The sequence below is a fragment of the Stegodyphus dumicola genome, chromosome 7, assembly GCF_044657685.1.
Source record: "Stegodyphus dumicola isolate Sdum_Otavi_A_Nest chromosome 7, ASM4465768v1".
Lineage (NCBI taxonomy): Eukaryota > Metazoa > Arthropoda > Arachnida > Araneae > Eresidae > Stegodyphus > Stegodyphus dumicola.
Window position 1 is genome coordinate 2,467,681 of NC_140774.1, and position 20,275 is coordinate 2,487,955.

A 20,275-nucleotide genomic window follows, 5' to 3' on the forward strand; every position below is an offset into this window, starting at 1 on the left:
AACCAGTCACTCAAACTAGTTCTGAAAATTCTGCAAAAAAATTACGGACAGATGCAAATAAAAAAAATTATAACAATAGTCCCCGTTTCCTAGTCATCTCTAGTCCTTCTGGCGAAATGCATAAGATGTCTGCTTTCGTGATTAACAAATACATCCAGTCTTGTATTGGTGAGCCGAGAAATATAAAGCGTCTCCGCTCCGGAGACTAGCTTATTGATACAAACTCAGCCACCCAGTCTGCTTCTTTACTTCAGATAACTAAACTTGAGCAAGCGAATGTCAATGTAACACCACATAAGTCACTGAACTATTGTCGGGGTGTAATCTCAGAATTCGACCTTCTGTATGTTTCTGAAGAAGAGATCGCTTCTGAGTTATCCGAACAAAATGTCTGCGGTGTAAGGCGGATCAAAATGCGTAAAGAAGGTAAGTTGATAGACACGAAACACGTGATCCTTACCTTCAACACGCCTGATCTGCCTAAGAATATTAAGGCCGGATATCTAAATATTCCTGTAAGACCTTATATTCCAAACCCTATGCGATGTTTCCAATGCCAGCGTTTCGGCCATACTAAGACATCTTGTCGTGGCAGCCTCACATGCGCCCGATGCTCACAGATTGGCCACGATTCCGAAAATTGTACCGCTGCGCCTTCGTGTATAAATTGCAAGGGTCAGTACCCAGCATTTTCACGCCTGTGCCCAAAATGGAAATCCGAAAAAGAAGTACAGACTCTTAAAGTTACCACGAACATCTCGTATGCTGAAGCCAGAAAACTAGTTCAAAGCACACAGCTCCAATCAAACAAAACTTATGCCAGTGCAGTTAAAACAACACGTAGCATTGCCACCCAAACATCAATAGGCACGCAGACTATACCAAATAAAACCCAACCGACTACATCCACCAAGAAAACAGAAAAGTCAACTCATTTAATACAAAACAAAGAAACAGTCATTCAAAGTAAACCCAAATCTGCCACTAAAAAAGTATCAAATAAAATTAGAAGTTCCAGCAATAGCTCTTTTGACGAAATGATTTCTGAATCTGCGGATTCAGACACTATGGAAGTAGAGGAGGGTCTAGAATTTCCCAGGCATCTACTTCCACGAAAAACCAAACTAGAGCACAGAAAGAACAAAAACCAGACATAATGGGCACCCTCGTCTCATGGAACTGTCGCGGTTTCCACCGAAATTTGCTCCACATCAAAGCCATAATTAATGCTTATCATCCTGTATGCTTCGCAGTACAGGAAACAAATCTAAAACCAGAACAACAGGCAAAACTTCGGAGGTTTTCCTTCGTCAGGAAAGATAACCTTGCAGGTGAGCGTGCCAGTGGAGGTGTAGGTCTCCTCACCTCACTGGATTATCCCTCAAATGTGCTTTCTTTGACGAGATCCCTCCAAGTTGTCGCTACTCAAACAAATTTTGATATTGTTGTTACAGTCGTTTCTCTGTATTTGCCCCCAAATGAGCATATTGATCAGCAAGATTTAAATGGTCTTCTAGAGCAGCTGCCTGAGCCTTTCATCATAATAGGAGATTTTAACGGCCATAGTCCGCTCTGGGGTAGTAAAGGTACAAATTGCCGAGGAAGACAAATTGAGCAGATGATCGAAGATCATAGCCTTTGTCTCCTGAATAATGGGCAGGATACTTACTTCCATGAGCCTTCAAGGACATTCCACGCTCTCGACCTTGCCATCTGTTCACCGTCTCTGTTGCCATTTTGCACTTTTAGTGTCGGAAATGACCTGTACAACAGGGATCATTATCCCATTTTTGTATCTCTTGCACGAAGAGGAGCAAACCCCATGTCGAGACTCCCTCGGTTTATACTGGACAGGGCAGACTGGGAACTCTTCTCTTCCTCCGCAGAGCAGAGGAAATGGTAGAAGATGTGCATATCGATGACGCTGTGGAAGCTGTTACTAATACTATTATTCAGGCAGCTATGCTTTCGATTCCTAGAACATCAGGAAAAATACTAAAATATTCGAAACCGTGGTGGAATCGCGACTGTCATGAAGCACTGAAAAAACAGAAAAAAGCATGGGGTATTTTTCGTAGATATCCGACTCCGCGAAACCTCATAGCCTTTAAAAGAGCCAAAGCAAATGCACGAAAAGTAAGAAGGCAGAGCCAGAGGGATATCTGGATTTTATATGTGTCGTCAATAACATCCTCCACGCCTAGTAAGCGGGTTTGGGAAAGAGTTCGAAAAGCATGCGGCATATATAAAGACCACTCACTTTCCTTTTTGAAAAAAGATGGCCGAGTGATTAGCTCCATAGATGGAATTGCAAATACTATTGGTGAGACATTTGCTGCCGTCTCTTCCAGCAGAAACTATTCACCTGCATTTCTCTCTATCAAGCAACACTCTGAAATAAATCCCATCGCATTCAACTCTACCAAATCTGAGTCTTACAATAGAGCATTTACAATGCTGGAATTAAAGAGAGCTTTATTGCAGACACATAAGTCTTCTCCGGGTTTTGATGGCATAAATTACGAAATGCTAAAGCATCTGTCCTATAAGTCACTGACTGCCCTTCTCGCTCTTTATAATAGAGTGTGGAAGGAGCGTATTTTTCCCAGTGCATGGAGGAGAGCTGATGTCATTCCTGTTCCTAAGCCAGGGAAGGTTCCAAGGAATCCTGCCATCTATCGGCCAATTGCACTTACCAGTTGCGTATGCAAACTGTTTGAAAAGATGGTAAACAGCCGCCTAGTCTACTTCTTGGAAAAGAATAATATTATATCGCCTTATCAAAGTGGTTTTCGAAAAGGGAGAACAACCGTAGATAACATGCTCCTCTTAGAGACATCTATTCGAAAAGCATTTGTAAGAAGAAGCCACCTTGTCTCGATATTCTTCGACATTGAAAAAGCTTATGATAAGGCATGGAGATACGGTATACTCCGGGATCTTCACGAGAGTGGCTTGCGCGGCAACCTACCAATTTTCATTAAAAATTTCTTGAACACTAGAACTTTTCAAGTAAGAATTGGCTCTGTTTTTTCGGATGTTTTTCAACAGGAAGAGGGTGTGCCTCAAGGCTGTGTGCTTAGTGTAACCCTGTTTAGTTTAAAAATAAACTCAGTACTAAAAGAACTTCCCTCCACCATCTTGGGATCTCTATATGTTGATGATCTGCAGATTAGCTGTCGAGGGGCAGACATGAGATACGTAGAGAGGCAGTTGCAGATAGCTCTGAATAAGATCCAGGAATGGTCAAACAAACAGGGATTTACTATTTCAAAACAGAAAACTGTGTGTGTGCACTTTTGTAGGAAGCGTGGTCTCCATCCTGAACCTGAGTTATATCTGAATGGTACAATTATTCCAGTTGCGCCTGAAGTAAAATTTTTAGGAGTGACGTTCGACCGAAAATTGACTTTCTTTTCTCATGTTTTAAACCTGAGAAAGAAGTGTCTAAAAACGCTAAATATCTTAAAAATGTTGGCGAACACCTCCTGGGGTGCAGAGCGTTGCTTTATGCTTCGCATTTACAGAGCCCTTGTTCGCTCTAGACTGGACTATGGCTCAGTTGTTTACGGATCCGCTCGGTCATCAGTTTTGTTAAAACTCGATCCTGTTCACCATCAAGCTCTGCGGATTTGTTCAGGAGCTTTCAGAACTTCTCCTGTCCAGAGCCTGTATGTTGGCTCTAACGAACCATCACTTTATCTGAGGCGTGAGCAATTGTCCCTATTGCAATATTTTAATATTCTATCACAACCTGAACATCCCAATAAACTGTACTTATTTGATGATGTGTGCAACACTTTATCTGAAACACGTCCATCCTGTGTTCCTACCTTTCCTTTAAGAGTTCGCCCTATCATTGGGAAACTTTCCCTCTCTGATATGCGCCCGCAAGCAGTACAGAATTTTGAATTCCCGCCTTGGGAAAATGCACGGATTTAGCTTCTTGATGTTTTCAAGCATCACGTGAAGGCAAGTACCAATGACATCATTTATAGACAACTCTTCGCTGAGCACAGGCGCAAATATAGCAGTTATCTTCCAGTTTATACAGATGGATCCAAGTCAAAAGATCATGTCGGGATGGCATTTGTAATTGAAGACCAAATGGAGGGCAGACGCTTGCACAATGCTTTCTCTGTCTTCACATCTGAATTAACTGCAATATATTATTGTCTTTTGTACATCTCTAGGCTCTGCCTAGAGATTTAAAAGTTTTAAAGTTTATAGTTTATACAGACTCCTATAGTGCACTGAAATCTTTAGAAGCTTTTTCTAACACTCAAAACCCAGTCATAGTGGATGTTCTCAAGATACATACTATAAACCTAACGAGTCGTGGATATGAAATTCTGTACTGCTGGGTTCCCGGTCATGTGGGAATTAAAGGGAATGAGCTGGCAGATATCACAGCCAAATCTGCTGTTGAACTGTCCAATCGCCTCATCCCTTTTGGAGACATCTGTTGTGTTGTGAAAAAGAAGATACGAAAAAAATGGCAGCAATTTTGGGATGTTCAGCGTCAAAACAAGTTAACACATGTAAAGCCTAGAATTGAGCATTGGGATTTTGCTGGAAATCGTAAAGAAGAAGTTCTTTTGACTCGCCTCAGAATTGGTCACACAAGAGTGACACATGGCTACCTTTTAAAAGCAGAGAATGAGCCTGTTTGTTCAAATTGTAATGTTTGTCTATCTGTCCGTCATATTTTAATTGAGTGTCCATATTTTAATGATCTTCGTCAGAAGTATTTTAATAGCTGTGACTTACTTCTCGACCGTTTAATCGGAAGGGAGGTGAATTGTAATTTATTTTATTATTTAAAAGAGACTGGCTTTTATCACCTAATGTAATTTGTTTTGAAAATTGTGTCTTGAATTTTAAATGTGTGGTTTTAACTTGTTTTTATATGACTTCATCCTCTGGATTTGACACATTTGTCTACTTGTTTTTATTTATTGTATTTTAATTTCATCAATTGTACTCACCCCATCTCGCGTTTGGCGCACTATAATCAACTTTGGTTTTGCGCCATAATCTCTCACTCACTCACTCACTCTACCATTTTGTACTAGGTGGCAAAGGGCCGCACAAGAACCTCGCGGAGGCCGTAGGTTCCCCACCTATACTATAGTCCATGATGCTTGCATAGTCCTTGCTCCCAACATGCTTTACAACTAACTGGTGGTGTAAAATAATTTAATTTTAATAAAGGTGAGACATTTTCATGTTCTCTGGCATGGCAATCTTTTAATGCGTAAACGGTAACAACAGAAGTTCATTTAAAATAATTAACATATCAGTTCTCCATTGAGTTAAGCTCAGTGGCTATTCATTACGTTTGACCTGTTAATTCAACATTTAGAAAATGGTACACATACAAGTCACATAAAAAGTAAACTTCATTATATTAATGAATTACAAATTAAAACTACCTATGTTTCATATTCCCCAAAAAGAGAGTTTTTTTATATGAATATTAATGAAATACTCAAAAGTGAATTTTTAAGAAAAAATTCCTGTTTGATTTGTTAGTTATTCTGTTAATGGGAATAAATATTAATTTTTAGTTGAACATGTAAAAAAATGGATATAAAAATATTAAAGATAAATTATGCATTTAATCATTGAATACAATTTGTAAAACCAAAGGACCAAAAAATGAACTTGATAACCGAGTTAAAAGTTTAGTGAGGGCTTTTATTTTTCAAAAATATTTTAATAAAATTTTAACTGGAATTTATGACTTTAAGGATTTCTTTCTCCTTATATTTAGAAATTTAGTTTTGTTTTAGAAATGCGTTAAGATTTAGACAAACAGATGAATCTCTGGTTAAATATATTATTTACATGTCATATACATGACGTCATGTGTTTGTTAGGCACATGATGGCTAACAAAAGAAGAGGACTTTCTACAGAAAACTGGCTTGTATTCACATGACGTGGGCTAAACCAGGAGGCATCGACAGCTTATGGCACGCAGTACAATTCTCAGTGGCACTCTACACCACTCTTAAGAAAGCTATCAGACAAAGATAAATCTTCCTGTATTTACTCTCTGCGCTATCAGGAAAGTTTAGTTGCCAGAATTTCATCCCAGTGCTTAATTTTTCTAATGAACACTTTTGTTAAAATAATACATAATAAAACTCTAAATCTTTATTCTCGTCTTCTGTTCCCTAATTCTGCATGTATTGCTGCGTGAATCAAATTGTTTTAAATATTTCTTACTCTACGGCATCATGAATCATATTGGTAAACTGGGTTGGAGCAGTACAGCTACAAGATTCTGACTCCTGGGCTAAACCATGAAAAATACCGATGTAGCTAGCGTGTGGTGTGAAGTTTTTACCGAAAGGGCCTACATACAAAGAAAAGTATAATCGGCTCCAAATGACCATGTATAGACAGTGGTAATGGTAGTGTTTGAGAGATGAAACTTGCTAGTGGTATTTATATATATGTTCTCAGAAATACTGATCACTTTCACAACTAGTCATCTGAAGTAGATGGTCATTATGACTGGGGAAATTATATTTTGAATATGAAAACCAATGAGTACAATAATGGTTAATAGGCTGTAATAATTTATGAAAATTGAATAAACAGAAAAAGTCAGATTAATCATAACATAATAAATAACTAGTTAAAAACCATTTTATCTCAAAAACAGCATGAGGCTAGTAAAACACATTGTATCTAAGTTTGTGTATCATTAATCATTTAAAAATTATATAATAATCCACTTTTGAACAATGAGTGTACTATTTTATGCTTATACCAATGTGAACATACAGAGTAGATTTATGTTTTGTGAAAATGCATCGTTCCAAACTACATGGTAGACAACCAAATTTCTTATCACCTACGAGCAGTAATTAATAGCATGTCTACAACACAACTGCTTTAGGAACAGGTGAAAACAAGTCATTTTTAGTGTAAAGACAATGAAACTCTTGCTTTTTACATTCGTATGAAAACCTGAATTTTTATGAATTTAAGCACATTACTGTATACTAGTGATGATCTTATCTGTCCTGCCAGTTTATTTACATTTGAACACAAACTTGAAATAAGGGCTTAATCATCGACATTATACTTTTAATAACACAGTAAACTACCAGTTATAAAAAAAGTTATTCTGGCAATCTGATATATAATTCTTCGTAAATAAATCCATTTTCAAAAAATAAAAAGAATTATATGATCTGTCAAGAAGAAGGTCCCTTAAAAAAACATGCAGTGTTTTAGAAGACATGGAAATATAGCTTACTTTCTTGAAATCACAAAGGCCAAGGTTTTTGAACAGAGTTAGCCCCATCTCCATTCTTGGCTGTTCTTTTTTTTGTTCCCGAATACAATTTTCTTAAATTCTGCCACCTGTACATAATCTCATCAACTGTAATAAATGAATATTAAAAGTTTAAAAGCATTGTCCCAAAGTGTTTACAACTCAAAATTAGGAAACGTTTTAAGTGAAATATTGCATTAACTGAAACACAGTTAGGTACAGTTTTTAGAACTTAGTTCAAAGCAGTAGAAGTCAAAATATTAAGATAATTATCATTACTTGAAAAAAATGTGAATGCTAAATATCAGTGTTATATAGTAACCATTATTCTTTCCTGGGTTGACTAATTAAGTATGGCAAGGGGTTATTCTTTCCTTTTGTTCAAAATTTGGTCATTAAGTATACAGGTTCCAAATCATCAAAAATTATTTAGAAAAATAAAAACATGTTTTATTGTTATTATCAGTATTTTTATTCCAAATGATTAGAGAGTGCGCGAATTTATAAAGTTGGTGCGATTTGTTTTATTATATGAGGCAATAAACAGTACCTTTCTTTTTATGAAGATAAAAGTTTAGAAGGAAGAAAAATATTACATTAACGCTTTTGTTCATGCTTTGCATTCACTACTTTTGATTCCATAGCTAACTTTATAATACAAATAGATATATTATCTGAGATCATTGATATCAGTAATTCAATTAATACTCCGGATTCAAAATCTAAACACAAAAAATGTAGAGAAAAGAAAATTACTGACTATTCCGATGGAGACGATCCGCAATCATCATCCTAGCGCATACTTTTTTTATTTTATTTTTATATTCCTTAAGTCTATTATCCCATGTAACGGGATGTCGCTGGATTTCGGCAATTAGGCCAATCATGTCGTCATCCATGTTGTTTATTGAACTTAGCGCGCTTCTGCTGCTGATGATGATTTGAAATACTCTCCTGATTAGTCGGTTCCATGTGTCGACTAGCTCCGTTCTGCGTGAAGTTCAGATTTTTCAACTGGGTCCGTAGTGACAAAAAACTAGTTTTTTCTAGCTGATCGGCTGTGTTTTTTGCGTCGGATGTGTTCGTTAGCTCCGATATGTCCCAGTGTGAATGGCGCTTTAGGGCAGGTTTCGCCCCTCCTTCCTTTCTTACCTCCATGAGGGACGTTGGTTAAAGCAATTGTAATTAACATTGCAAACCGACGACTTTTTATCGGTTTTATTGATAAACTAATAGAATTACTAGATTTAATAACATCAATTTCTGAAAAAATAATCTCTTCCCTCCCCCCCTTTTTTTTTTGTTTTTTGTTTTTTTGCTTCCTGCACCAAAAAATATAACTTGTAACTTTGTAGGTTCGTTCGAAAATTCCAATAAAAGAACAGTTCAGAAATAAAAAATAATCTTACTATATATATATTTGCATATTTTATTAAAAATATTAAAGTACGATGTATTTTTAAAAGTGTTTAGCATAATTTAACCAATCGTCACCTTTTAGGAAGATACTTTTTTAATACAGAAAATAATTATAACTTCAAGATACACAGACTAAAAAAATAGTAATAATTTTATTATTACTAATATTCATATAAATAACTGAAACAAAATATACTGATATGATAAGCTTATTAAGACCATGATAACATATGCAAATTAACAGTATCAAATAGAAAATTAAAATAATTATGTTTTCAGTATTCATTCAAAAATTCTCAAAACAAAACAAAAGAAAAAAAATCACAAACTTTATGTAAAGTAAGTGTGTAATACAAACGAAATGTTATTTTTTTAATTAGAATTTGAAAATTCCAAATTACATAAAACAATAATATTAGATAAAGGTTGTTCGATGTTATGCAAATTGTATTTCTTTCTTTGTACCGAGGAGCGGCGCAGACGCAAATTTGTTAGGTTTTTAAAGCTCGCGTTTAGAGCTTTGAGGTTGCTGTGAATTACTGGAGTTCCAACTAAGCAGAGGTTCTTCTACGAGTAAAAGGTTCTTCAAACTCGTAAGTTTGCTCGGTAAGCCGCTACTGAAGTCGGAGGTTTCAACGTATTCTTCGCCGTTCCTCAACCAACTTATTGTTTGAAAGCCAGTTAAGAAGTTTCGGTCAACGTTATTACTCTGAGGTTTCTTGGGTTCTACACTGAGGGAATATCAAGTCAATTACAGTCCGCTATTTTTAAACGACGGAACGTACATGTTTTTGGTCCGTCGAGCCGGAGTCGCAGTAAAATTGGTGAGTCAGTGTGTTTTTATATCTTTCTTATTAGATAATGGAATTTACAACGCTTAAGACTAAAAAGCGTGTAGCTAAGTTGAGTAAACTGAAGAAAAAAATTACAGTGACTAACGATTCTGCTGATGTTGATCAGTTAGAACTTTTTAAATCTAGATTAAATAATGTAATGACGGAACTTTCGGATATTTTTAGTAACATATTTGTAGTGTGTGATGAAAAAGATATTGATGACTTTATAGAAGAAGAGCAAGTCATACAAGATACTGTTGATGAGCTAATTTTAATGCTAACCAGAGTTAAGAATGTTAAAGACATTAGTGTGGAAACTAAATCTTGTGAAATAGCGAGTATACGCTTACCTAAGCTAACTCTTCTTGTATTTAGTGGCAGTGCTGAAAAATGGTTATCATTTTTTGATTTATTTAAAACGGCGATAGTGGATAATGACCGTTTATCAGGTGCACAAAAGCTACAATATTTAAAGGGTTCTTTAAAAGGAAATGCTTTGTGGATTGTTCAACCTTTAACTATTTGTGACAGGAATTTCGAAATAGCGTGGCATTTATTGTGTCAAAGATTTTCACATAAAAGAGAATTACTTTCATCGTTATTAAAGAAAATCTTGTATTTATCAAATTTACAAGCTGAAATTCCTAGTCAGAAATTAGCGTTAGTAGACACTGTAAGAGAATGTGTATGTTCGTTTGAAAATCTAGGATTCAAAGTGGAGGAATTCGCGGATACTATTTTAACGTTAATAGTACAGTTTAAATTGGATTATTCGACGAGAGGATGGTGGGAAAGGACATTAAAGAGTGAGGAACTACCAACACTTAATGAGCTGTTAGAGATCTTGAAATCTCATGCCAGAATCTTGCAAGCAGGTAAAACGCAAGGTGTTAAAAAACAAGTTACAAAAGAGAAATTAACTTCATTGGCTTCAGAGATTCGCGCGCAGTGTACGTATTGTAAAGCCGGTCATTCAGTTTTTAAATGTTAATAAGTTTTTAAATCTGAATGTTCAGGAACGCATTAATTTTGTCAAGAGAAATAATGTTTGTTTTAATTGTTGTGGTTTTAAATCATAAAGCTTTCGAGTCTAGAAGTACACATAAATGTAAAAGGTGCTTTAAAAATCATCACACACTACTGCATTTCGAAAGAGTTCAAAATAAACCAAAGGCACGTAAAGGAGTTACGAACAGTTCGAATGAATTTATCAGTGACGGCTAAGCCATTTTTTTCTGAGCCGGAACCTCGCGCTCAATCGGCTGGGTCAGGGGAGAATATCGCAAGTTCTAGTCCAGTAATTAAATCTTGTCTTTCAGACTTTTATTTTCAGCGTGAAGTTTTATTATGTACGGCTGCTAGTAAAGTGTTAGATTCATCGGGTGAATACCAATTGTGTAGAGCCCTCCTTGACACTGGCAGTCAAGCAAGCCTGATTTCAGAAAATTGTGTACAAAGGCTAGGGTTAGCAAAAAGAAATGTTTTAAAGAAAAGTTTTTATTTCATGTTTAGGGTCTTTGGATACGAAAACTAATGGAATTACGGAAATAAACTTCGTTCCTCATTTTCCGGCGAAGGTGTCATTTAAAACACCAGTATTTATCATCAATAGAATTATTGTAACTTTGCCGCATTTTACATTGGATAAGAAGTACGTTGAGGAATATAATGATTTAATGTTAGCAGATCCAACATTTTACAAAAGTGGACCTGTTGATATACTTTTAGGCGTAGATATTGCCTTACCTCTTTTAAAGGAGGAAATAATTAAATGCCAAGAAAGTAAACCAGTAGCTTCTCGTTCTGAACTAGGATGGATTATTTCAGGTAGTGTGAATAATTCAACAGAAATTAATCCTATCTATGTGAATAATATACAAGTGGAAACTGATCAGATGCTGTCTGACTTTTGGAAATTGGATGCTGTACCTACGTTTGACATGCTTACTAAATTGGAGAGAGCATGTGAAGATTACTTCAAAGCTACATACACGAGAGAGGAAAGTGGGGTATATACTGTGAAATTACCGTTTCACTCTCCGCCTTCTCAGCTTGGATATTCCAGACAATTAGCTATGCGTAGATTCCAATCTTTAGAAAATTCATTTCTAAAAAGACCTCAGCTATACAGTGTCTCACAAAAGTGATGGGACACTTGTGCTTTACAAAAAGAAACTGTAATAAAATTAATTAAAAAAACATGTAAAAATTTCTGTGGGTGTGTTTCATACTTAAATTTAGTAACAATTATTACATAACGTACATTTTTTTCAAAATATTAAAATAGTAATTTAATAAAAATACAATTGTTTAGAACGGAGCAAAAATGGCTCACATAAGTGATGGGACACCATTAGATACTACTACGTACTACAATAAAAATATTTTTTGGGGTTTTTATTTTTACTCGGAAGCAGTTGGCAATAATTTATAAAATCGTCTGCAGTCTTTCTCTCCAGTTTGTTTTGTAATTTTTGTGCTTTTTAGCTCTGTGCAGCCATGAATGCTAAAAAAAAAAAAAAAAAAAAAAAAAAAAAAAACTTTGCCTGAAATTCGAAAATTAGTTATTAATTTGCATATTGAATGTGGAAAATCTATTAGAGAAACTGCTGAAACACGTCATTCAACAGTTTTCAATATCATTAGACGATATAAAAAGAATCATATGATTCAGGATAAAAGAAGACCTGGCCGACCATGTCCATGACCTGGCCGACCAAGCTATCCAATGGAATAAAGCGAATTATTGTTCAAAATATTTAAGAAAATCGAAGAATGAGTGCTCCTAAAGTTGCTGCTGATTTACAAGCATTATATGGAGTAATTGTTAAGCCTGAGACTATTAGAAGAGTAATTCGATCTGCTGGATATCACGGTAGAGCTGCCAGGAGAAAATTCTTCGTAAGTGTAAAGAATAGAAAACTCAGACTGGCTTTCGCAAAATCCAACATAAATAAGAATTCTGATTACTGAAATGAAGTTATATTTGCTGATGAGAGTAAATTTAATATATTTGGTTCTGACGGTAGAATCTTGGTGTGGAGAAAACCCAGGGAAGAATTTCGCAAACAGAACTTGGTGCCAACAGTAAAACATGGTGGAGGAGGAGTTATGGTATGGGGGTGTATGTCGTCCGCTGGAGTTGGTAATCTTGTTTTTATTGACAGTATAATGGATCAGTACAAGTATATTGACACTTGAAATCTTCAGCACAAAAACTGAACCTTCATAACGATTTTAAATTCTGCCAGGACAATGACCCCAAGCACACTGCTTTGAACGTTAGCCTCTGACTGCTGTATAACTGTCATGAAATAATAAAAACACCACCACAATCTCCAGACTTAAATCCCAGAGAGAATATTTGGCAAGAATTCGCAAACAGACCATTTCTTCAAAACAACTATTAAAATCATTGCTTCAAGAAGAATGGGGTAAAATCACTCCAGAAATCACAAAAAAATTAGTCGAATCCATCCCAAGAAGATTAAGTCACGTTTTAAAAGTAAAAGGAAATCCAACAAAATATTAAAACATTTTAAGAAGTAAAATTTTTGGATAAATATTTGATGGAAAAGTAAGTGTCCCATCACTTATGTGAGGCATTTTTTGCTCCGTTCTAAACAATTGTGTTTTTATTAAATTTCTATTTTAATATTTTGAGAAAATGTATGTTATGTAATAATTGTTACTAAATTTAAGTATGAAACACACCCACAAAAAATTTTTACATGTTTTTTTAATTTATTTTACTACAGTTTTCTTTCGTAAAGCGCAAGTGTCCCATCACTTTTGTGAGACACTACATGAACAGTATAAGGATTTCATGAGGGAATACCTTGAGCTGAGATATATGGAGGGAGTGCCTGAGGGAGAGATTCTTATTGACTCTACGTATTACATGCCTCATCATGCCGTATTAAAGGAATCAAGTACTACGACTAAACTGAGATCAAGTACTACACTCAATTCTACGTTAGAGCCCTTATCACTTCTATTTATGTTGTCCCTTTTGTACTTTTTTTTAAATCGACTTTAGATTTTGCAATTTTTCTATTTTTTTCACGAAGATGAATTTTCAGAAACAGAGCAGAGTCAAAAGACAAAACCTTTTCATTAACATTTTCAGAATGAAGCTCACAGTTTAGAAATTCAAACATTGATGACTGTGACAAGAGATTTTTCAAATTTAGCAAGATGTTAGGTGACGATAATCGACTAGATAAAAAAGTGTTGGATATATGCAGAAGTTCAGCAATGCATGCTGTCGTCTTTTCGGATGGATGTGTTAGTCCTCCTTCTGTTACATCTTGATCTTTATATTCGTTAAAATGTAAGAACAGAGTATGCTGTAGCATAGGCCTTTGCCGTATCTATAAGAGCCACTTTACATGTATCGCACTCATTTAGCTTTAGGCAACGTAATACTCTTCTGGATAAATACCCACTTAAGAAAACAACTACATTTAGTGATAATTTATCAAGTTTTTGAAAACTTGCATAAAAACTTGCATAACAGAAGGAAGAATCACAGTCAATGACTAAACTATCATCAAAATCATTACTATTTCTACTACTTTGTTCTTCCTCCTCCTCTGCATCTCCTTTACTTTCTATACTTGTAGATGGAGGTACAGGAGCCAAAATAAAAAACATAAATTGATCCCCATCCGGTTCACAGTTGGAGAATTTACTTTTACATCGGAACAAATTTAGCGATGCAATCTTGAATACCAATGAAAACTCGTAAGCCGATGGATTTGTGCGGTTTCTACCAATTCCCTCGGATATGGGTAAAAGGTTTTCAAGGCAATCTTGGTTGCATCTCTTTGTAATAAAGAATTCTCGTTCCTTCAGCATCTCTTCCGAAAGCTGCAACATGGCTGTTATTGTCTGGGTCCAACCTTTTCTGCTACCGCATCCTGCAACATGCCTTCTTGGACCTCCTTGATATTGTGCAAACGGTTTCAGAAAAACCCATGATTCAATGAATGACAGCATGTTTGTTCAAAATGTTCAGAACCTTTTCTTACAGCACATTGCAACTGTTTTCCCATTAAGGGATTTTTTCGAATTCCATTCATAGAATCGAACAAATTATCTATCTCTTGTATAAATTCTACCGTTGGAGTAGCACTTGCTTTTTTTTGTCCAGACAGGACACACATATTCATACCTGCTGCTACTGTGTGGCTAAACACTTGCGCACCAAGCGCAACTTTCATGAAATTCATACCAGCCACGTATATGTGAGCATCGGTAATTTTTGGTGCACAGCGAACAAGAAGTGTTTGATCCATTGTGTAAAAATCTCGAATGTACATGAATGACACAAGTCCTTTATTAGTTTGGAGGTCATATTTCATAAGGCTACGTCATAAATTTTTTAAAAGATGTAGTGGATCGAACAAACAAAATACCTTCTGCCCATTAAAATAGAAGAATGGCTTTGCAGATTCTGTTCCTAGGAGACCAAACAATCTACAGATACTTCCACCCTGGTCACAAACCAAAGCCTTATCTGTAGCATTAGCAGAAGACAATTTTGACAATGCCACCATTATGATATCTCGAAGTCGTTCTGCATTCATGGCGTGGATTGAGAAGTAAAAACAAAGTGGTATATTTTTCTTGCTAGTGTGAAATCTCTGATATTTCAATCCTCCAATTCCAAGTGTTAAAATAATTGAAAATACAATTTACAATTTTTACTTTTTAAACTTTTACCTTCTAACTTAAGGTGCCGGACAAAACTAATCTTAAAATCAAAATAAATCAAATTGATATATCATAAGAATTACCGTATAGTGATCATATAGTTTAACTAGTATCTTAAGTGTTGTGTATTCGTCCCCGGGAACTGCCGCTGGAAATGGCTTTGTTAATATTCAGGTTCCCTTTAATTGTCATAATAAAAAAAATAAAAAAATCCTAATTCATAGTAGAAACAAAAATTTTATAACCGACTTAGACTACCAATTCAATTAACATAAATCACACAATAATCAAACAGCATGCATATTTATTAATTTTATTTCGATCAAATGACGTATTATTTTTAGGTTAATCCTCCGGAGGCTAATGGAAATTAAGCACGCAAATTTTAAGGAAAGTATTAGGTCGTTCCAGATAGCCTGTTTCTATGACGAAGTCATAATTGCAAGCAGTCATAATTGCAAGGTACCAAAAGCCAAGTGCAAAAACACAGACAGAAGAGAAGCAAAAGTAGCAACTAGTATCCAAACCCTCAGATTTCACTCTAAAAATAGTGACAAGCACGGTTTCCGAGACTTTGCAAAACTCGCCCCTCAAAAGTTTCCAAAGTTACAATCTTTTTCTTCCAAAACCCTGAAGTCACTACCGAGCAAATCCGCTGCCTACAAAAATTTGCCAATTCTTCCCAAAAACCGGCCCGGAAGAGTTTGACCTCTTCTCGACCTTTTCCATTAACCCACCTGTTTACAAGAAAACTCATCACGTACATCTGCCTTCAGCTAAACCCTGAACAAAAGGCCTAGCTTCTAGAATCTTGTGGAACATTCCTTGAATGAAAGATGACAAGTGAACGAAATGTCGGATAGGAAACGAATTTCAGGCGACCCTGCTCTTTTACATTAACACCTTAAATCAAACTTAACATTTCACAATTAATCCATTACAGTTAGTAAGATACTTCTTTTTCACTGTATATTTTTACATAAATTTTACTTGAGGCACTGGTTCACAGACATATTAAAAATTCCCAACATATTAAGAATTAAGTGAAAAAAATAAAAATAATAGTCTCTTTAAATTAAATATACACGAGTAAATGCTTATTTCTAGCGACACAATAATTAAACTTTATCTAATTCAACCGAACAAGAAATTATTTAATTCGTAAAACGTAAATTTTACTACACAACACTAGTCAAACTTCTCAGCATTAGTACGTGCATGATTGGCAAATGAATCACTTCATAAACCTCCAAAGTCCTCAAATCCAACCACGTGATCCTTTTGTCGGTCATACACTAGAGAAGGTTTCAAAGATACTTCGTCAAAGATTAAGGCAAACATTTTTTCATGTTTCTCCTTATTTTGCAGAAATTGTTTCAATGCAAATATAACATCTGCACTAATCCCTGTGTACGAGAGCTTCGATGACACAAAACGCTGAAGAATTCATTCATCTGGTAGCTGAAGAAATTCTTTTAAAACACGATATGCTGCTCTACTTTTACTGTAGATGCGATAGGCATCACTTTTGTCAGATTGTGTGAAACGCCTACCTTCTGTTTTTTGAGTGTTCAATATTATCTGCCGCTGAATGAATGAACATTTTTTGCTAACCCCTTGACTAAATAGTGTTTTTCAAAAGAATAAGCTGTAGATTTTCTCTCGCAAGATGCCATTTTTAATTTTAGTCGCCTTGCCATGTCCCGATACTTTTTAACAGTATTTACCAATACTGATTTTGTGGGCGTATATTTTCTCGCTGAATAATGCGACTTTGGTGTGCTTCATGGTACTGGTGTTTGTCAGTTACTTGGTTCTTGAACAGGAACTGGGGATATTAAATGATAATCCGTAGCACTTGAGAATGGAGTGTCACTTAAATTAGACACCTGTTCTTTATTACGTACGATTTCGGACAACATAGCACAGTATTGTGAATCAGGCGATGTTTCGTAGTAACGTTTCTAAAATAACAGTCTTGAAAATGAAACATGCAGAGATATGCTTTTTATAGAACTCAGAAGCGGGAACGCCAATGAGCTTATCATTTTAAGAAGTCTTAACTCATGCTTGGCATCCGAAAAGAAAAGAATGAAGAAAAGTATAGTATATGGATTATATTCAAACATACAATAGTGATGTTTATGAAAAATTATTAACTTTTTAAAATTATAGAATTGTAGTTTATTTCAAACCTTTTGATTGCTAAGGCCTTTTGAATTATCTATAATAGTAGTAAGCCCCACAAACCGCGCGGCGGAAGTGACATCACGAGGGGTGGCCTCCGCCATCTTGGATCACGTGACAACCGGAAGTGACGTAGTTGGATGGGATGACGTAGACGGAATGACATCATCAAAGTTTCGTTTTGATTCTGTGGCAACGATAATACTTTTCAAAGTTTCGTTTTTGTGGCAACGACACTATTTGTTTAGGTTTTGGGGCAACGAATACTTGAACCACGTATTTTGAATGACATCATCCATTTCTTGTTGGGACATGTTTTTACAAAATGGCGTCTGCCGTATCACACCTTTGTATGCCTCCGCTGAGGTGTATGGATACTTTTCTGTGAACCAATCAGATTCTTTGAAATATGACCTCACCGTCTCTTAACCAATCACCGTTCAGATGAAATAAAGAGTTCCTACCCGAAATAAGGTTATCCCGAGCAACGTTCCGCATTCCTTTCCTGCTTGTCGCCCTGAGTGTAGGTACCTGCTTTTGCTTCGACAATCATTCTTCACTGCTTCGAATGGATCAGCCACAAAACAACAAAGAAGTAAGTAACTTATTGAAAATTTACTGTTTTTTAGAAGTTTAATCTTTTGTGGAACAATGTGTATTTAATTTGGCTTTACTTTCTTTCAGATGGAAAACTTGTTTGAGAAAGAACCTATGCCTTTGAACGATAAAGTGTTGAACCATGAAGACCGCACCCTAGATGTTCCCAGAGAATCAACTAGCTCTTGTGCCAAAAGAAAAGCAGAAGAAACAACCCATTTCGAGAAAAAAGTACGTATTTGCGAAAAATAGTTTATATGTCAAAGTTGATATTGTATGTGACCCCATTTTTAATGTATTCTATACTAACTGATGGTGGTGGTGGTGGTAGATTTATGGCGCAAAGCTCTATAGGCCATATGCGCCAAACGCAGGATTCGTATTTCGCATAGAAAGTAGAAAAGAAAAAAATCTAAAGCAACAGCACACTTTTAAAATGGAGGAAAGTAAAAAGATGATGAAATGGTGGGATGAAAATGTTGATTATGACTCTGATAATGAAATATGCAATGTAGATATATAATCTTAAAATATCTGATTCATTAAAATTCCAACAAAAAATCTCAAGACAAAATCAAATTAAATAATAGAAACCTGTTTCTTTCAGGTAGTCAAACAAATTGGTATTGACCTCTCTTCCGATTAAACGGTCGAGAGGCAAGTCGCAGCTATTAAAATACTTCTCACGAAGACTATTAAAATATGGACATTCAATTAAAATGTGATACACTGAGAGACAAACATCACAGTTTGCACAAACAGGCTCGTTTTCAGCTTTCAGAAGGTAGTTATGTGTTACTCTAGTGTGACCAATTCTAAGACGAGTTAAAAGAACTTGTTCCTTACGATTGCAAGTAGTGTGCCAATGCTCTATTTTAGCCTTCACCCTTCTCAACTTGTTATGTATCTGAATGTCCCAAAGTTGTTGCCATTTATATCTGATCTTCCCTTTGATAACACAACAGATATCTCTAAAAGGGATGAGGCGGCCAGACGTTTCAACAGCAGATTTTGCTGTGATGTCTGCCAGCTCATTGCCTTTTATTCCTGCATGTCCAGGGACCCAGCAGTACAGAATTTCATATCCACGACTTCTTAATTTAATATTTAGCTTCAATACATCCACTATCACAGGATTGTCGGGTCTTGAAATGGATTCTAAAGCTTTTAGTGCACTGTAGGAGTCTGTATATATAATGAAATATTTATAGTAAAGCGTTGAGATGTACAAAAGCGCATAATAGATAGCAGTCAGTTCAGTGGTTAAGACCGAGGAGGCGTCGTGTAAACGTCTGCCCTCCAAGTGGTCACCAATTATACAGGACATCCCAGCGTGACAAGTTGACTTTGATCCATCCGTATATACGGGAAGATAACTGCTGTAATTATGCCTGTGCTCAGCAAAAATTTGTCTGTATATGATGTCATTTGTGGTTGTTTTTCTGTAATTGTGGAAAATGTCAAGAAGCTGGATTTGTGCATTTTCCCAAGGTGGGATCTCAAAATTCTGTACTGCTTGTGGGGACATATCAGATAAGGAGATTTCATCAATGAGCAAACGAACCCTTATAGGAAAATAAGGCACACAGGATGGACGTGCTTCAAATAAATGGCCACATCTATCATCAGATAAACACAGTTTGTAAGGATGGTCAGGTTGAGACAATATATTAAAATACTGTAAAAGAGACAACTCCTCACGCCTCAAACGGAGTGATGGCTCGTGACAGTCAACATAAAGGCTCTGCACAGGAGATGTCCTGAAGGCTCCAGAACAAATCCGCAGAGCCTGATGATGAACAGGATCTAGTTTTAACAACACTGAAGACCGGGCAGATCCGTAAACAACTGAGCCGTAGTCCAGTTTAGAGCGAATTACAGCTCTGTAAATGCGAAGCATGGAGCAACGCTCTGCACCCCAGGAGGTGTTCGCCAGGACTTTTAAGATATTTAGAACTTTGGTACACTTTTTTCTCAAGTTTAAGACATGAGGAAGGAAAGTCAATTTTCGGTCGAACATCACCCCTAAAAATTTTACTTCAGGTGCAACTGGAATTACAGACCCATTGAGGTATAATTCCGGCTCAGGATGGAGACCTCGCTTTTTACAAAAATGCGCGCACATAGTCTTCTGTTTCGAAAACGTAAATCCTTGTCTTTTTGCCCATTCCTGGATCCTGTTCAAAGTGATCTGGAGCTGTCTCTCTACATGTCTCATATCCACC